The sequence below is a fragment of the Molossus molossus genome, unplaced genomic scaffold (genome assembly GCF_014108415.1).
Source record: "Molossus molossus isolate mMolMol1 unplaced genomic scaffold, mMolMol1.p scaffold_m16_p_1, whole genome shotgun sequence".
NCBI lineage: Eukaryota > Metazoa > Chordata > Mammalia > Chiroptera > Molossidae > Molossus > Molossus molossus.
In genome coordinates, this window is record NW_023425344.1 from 193,291,938 (window position 1) to 193,296,394 (window position 4,457).

Genomic DNA, 4,457 nt, shown 5'->3' on the forward strand with positions numbered 1-4,457 from the left:
TACAGACCGCAAAGCATGACTCCCCCCCAGGCCGCGGGAATTCGGTCTCTTTGATGCGGCGGCGGCGGCTCCTCCTCCTCGCGGGGCCGCTGCGGCTGCGAGGCGAGCCTCCGAGCCGAGGCGCGGCCGAGGGCGGCGGGGACCCGGGCCGACTTTGCAAAGTTTGGGAGGAGGACGAGGCCTCGGGGCGGCCGGGCGGCGTGCGGGGGCTGGCCGGGCTCAGCGGCGGCGGCGGGGAGCGCGGCCTGGGGGCAGCCCCCCGCCCGGAGCCGGCATGTGCGACGACGAGTGCGCCGCCGTCTCCTCCCACTCCTTCTTCTCCGCGGCCGCCGCCTGAGGAGCCGCTGACAGGGGAGGCGGGAGCGGGCGGCCGGGCCCTGGCGGCGCACTCACAGCGCCCTCTGAGGAGGAGGTCTGCGCTCTCGCCGCTCCCGAGTCGCAGACACAAAAGCCCCCAGCGTGGAGCCGACTGCAAAACCCGCTCTGGGGCGGGCGACGGACGTGGCGCGGCCCCGCGGCTTCCCCGCCCTGAGCTCCCCAGCCCCGCGCGGGGACGGACTTCGGGGGGCGGGGGCCGCTGCCGGGTCCCACCGCGCCTCCCGCCGCCGCCGCCGCCGCCGCCGCCTCGCGCTCCGCCTCGGCCCAGCCCCCACGGCCCGCGCGCGCCTCTCGCTCCGCGCCGGGGCTCGCGGCCCCGCGGCCCTCGAAGCCCGGGCGAGCCGCGCGCGCCGAGGGGCCGCCCCGCCCCGCGCCCGGCACAGCCCCGCCGCCCGCCAGGCCCGAGGACGGCCGGCTCTGCGGCCGACGCTCCCCGGTCCCCGGCTGTGCGAGGCGCTGGCATCTCCGAACTTCGTCGGAGGCCACCGCAGGCATCTTGGCATCGCAGCCATGAATCTGAACGACGAACGTACGGCTCGAGGAAACTTTGTAAGTGGGAGCGGGAGAGTTCCCGCCGGGCACGGACACCCCACTCCCCGACGCCGGGCCGTGGTCCGGACACCTGTTTGTGGACTGCCCCGACTTCAAGGGAAACGACCTAAGACAGAGCGGCGAGGAACGGACACGAGGGAGGAGCCCGCGCGGACGCGGCGAGGAGGCTGCACCGATTCAGACGTTCCCTGTGAGGGGCAGGACCCAGCGTCCTGGTCGGTTGGCTCGGGCCCTGGGCCCACATCCGCCCGCTGGGCTGTGTGGCCTGAGGCCGCGTGGGTAGCCTCTCTGGGTCTCGGACGTCCCGTCTTTGAACGGCAGTGACGTTACATCAGGTCTCTTCTGGCTCTGACCTTCGGCTCCCCCCTGGGAAGCTGTTCTCCGTTAGGTTTCTCAGTTTTCCTACCAAAGAGACTCTGCAGGGGCCGGCCCGACCGCAGTCAGGTGAGGCTCGGGGTTTATTCTGATGTCAGCATCGCTGAAGAGCACTCATTACTCATATGAGGACTTAGACGAATCCCGAACAAGAGATGCATCCTTGGAGCCAAGACACACGGAACTCAGTCAGCTGCACCCACGGCCTCGGAGAGAACCGAAGAAAACATGGAGCCAATGGAGTCTTAACAGCGACCTAACACAAGCCCCACCACAGCCGCAGAATCGGCTTTGTAGGACAGGGGGTGGCATGGCCAGGGCACGAAGGTTACCCTTTCTCTAGGAAGTTTCGGCGGAAATCCCTGACCAGAAGATTGAGGCTAGGATAGGCTGCGGGAGTGGTTCACACAGGAGGCACCTCTAGGAGAAGGCTCCCTGCAGCTAGAATGTAAGCTCCATGCAGGCATTTTACCCAGTTCACCACTGTATCCTCTGTACCTAACAATGACGGGCAAGTGTTCAAAAATTTTTTTGTTGTTGAATGGAAGCATGAATGAACAGGCTGGAAGTGGCCCTGGGTAGACTGGATTGACAGGGTTTTGGTAAGTGTGATAAAACCCAAGCAAATGCTCAGTGTGATCAAGCAAATTGGATATTACAGTATCTCACAGGATTGTTGAGAGATGTGAAAGCACTTTTAAAACATCAATCAATATGGAAACGTAGAGTTTCTGTTTTATGATCCTTAGTGCTAGGAGAGCGGTTGAGAAAAATCATTGCTAAGAGATTTTGAGTTCTGTATTGTAATTCCCTAAAGCTAGAGACTCAGAAATAATGTAGATCAAGAGAAATGAATTGGCCTCTTTTTAATGATTCATCAAGAATAAAAAGACCACCTTATTGGGTCATGGATTTTTAGGTCAATTGGACTTCCAAATTCTGACGATTTACTTGCTACATAATAGAACGACTGGGAGCACATTCTAAAATTTCAGATTCCCAAGCCTCTCCTCAGATTTACTGAATCAGAATCTCTAAGAATGAGGCCTGAAATCCGCCTTTAAATGCTCCCTAGGTTATTCTACAGCAATGAGCATTGTGCACTAGACTCCTTATGTCCCCTGTGACAGAATTCCTAAAACACACCTTCACTTTGCTGTTGTAGCCTTTATCTATGGGACTTGGTTATGAATTCCAGAGCTAATCTACATTTTCACTCCTCTCATTCAGAGAGATGCAGGTAAATCTATTATTGGTAGGCCAACCCCACTGTTTGAAAATACATGCTCAGTCAGCCGTGGACCAAGGGATCTCAGGTTCGATTCTGGTCAAGGGCACATATCTCGGTTGGGGTTCGATCTCCAGCCCTGGTTGGGGTCTTGCGGGAGGCAACTAATAGGTGTGTCTCTCTCACATCGATGTTTCTCTCTCCCTCCCTCTCACTCTATCTGAAAATCAATGGAAAAGTATCCTCCAGTGAGGATACATGCTCAAAAACAAAAAAAAATGCATGCTCAGTCATGGCTAAAACTCAAGAGTAGGCACAAATTAAGCTAGAGTAAGACTCAGTAAACTTATTCTGTGGAGGGCCAGGTAATATTGTAGGTTTCTAGGGCCATATGTTCTCTTTCACAACCACTCAACTCTACCATTGTATTAAGAAATCAACCACAGACTATTTAAACAAGTGGGTGTGGTTGTGTTCCAATAAAACTTTAAATATAAAAGCCGGTAGTGGCCCTGGTTGGTTTGGCTCAGCAGTTAGAGTGTGGGCCTGCGGTCCAGAGAAACCCGGGTTCGGTTCCTGCTAAGGGCACGCATGTACCTCGGTTGCAGTTTGTCCTCGGCCCTGGTTGGGTCGTGTGGGTGGCAACCACTCGATGTGTCCCTTTCATGTCGATGTTTCTCTCTCTCTTTCTTCCTTTCTCTCCCTCCTACTCTATTTGAGCAAAAAGTGGAAAAATGTCCTCAGGTGAGGATAAAAAAAAAAAAAAAGCCGGTAGTGTGCTGAATTTGGCTCACAGGCTGTCATCTGCTGGCCCCTAGACTGGAACTTGGATCAGTAAAGTTGGAGCTCAGGGGACAGGCCTAGGCTACTGATACGAATGAAGGAGACATTACCTAAGAATGGATAAACTCACCCAGAATCAATGAGATCTGAGAGCCAAGAACAGAATCCAGGGAAATACTGACATTTTCTTTATTTTTTTTCTTTATTTGTTTTGAGAGAGAGAGGAGGGGAGAGGGAGAGAGAGATAGAAACATTGATGAGAAAGAACATTGATTGGCTGCTTCCTGCATGCCCCTCACTGGGGGTTTGGCCCACAACCTGGGCATGTGCCCTGACCAGGAATCAAACAGGCGACCTCTTAGTGCATGCATGGGTCGATGCTCAACCACTGAGCCACACCGGCTGGGCGAAACACTGACATTTTAAAGTGTGGACAGAGACAGAGGAGCCTGTAAAGGAAACTGAGAAGGCATGGGGGTGGAGGGAAGGAGTGTTAGCCCTGGCCACGTGGCTAAATGGTTAGAGCATTGGCCTGCACACCAGAGGATCACGGATTTGATTCCTGGTCAAGGGCATGTAGCTGGGTTGTAGATTTGATCCCCAGTCCTGGTCGGGTGTGTGCAGAGGCAAACTGATAGATGTGTTTCTCTCACATTGATGTTTCTCTCTTTTCTCTCCCCATCACCCCTCCCTTCCACTCTCTCTACAAATCAATGAGGGAAAAAAAATCTTCTGGTGAGGATTAACAACAAAAAAAATTTTTTTAAAGGAGTGTTAGGGCAGTCGAGAAAAGGGAGAAATAATCAACATTGTCACATGCAGAAAGAAGTACTCATTCTATCTTTAGACATTCTTAACCTGGAATGTACTTAACTTTGATTTCTTATATTTTGAAGTACTTTTTAGTCTTTGCTTTTAATATTTTACATCTCAAATCTTACCTGTTTATATTGTGAGAGATAGCATAGTGGAGCATTTAAGCATAAAAACTCGATATAAATTGGTTAACATGTAAACATTTTTTTTTCCAGAAAATTTTGCTCTAAGTTCTATTTTCAAACATTGAAAATTGCAAATTTGTTTTAAATTGAATAGAAATAAAAATGAAATCCAATTCTAAGTGTTTGGAAGTTTTGCAACC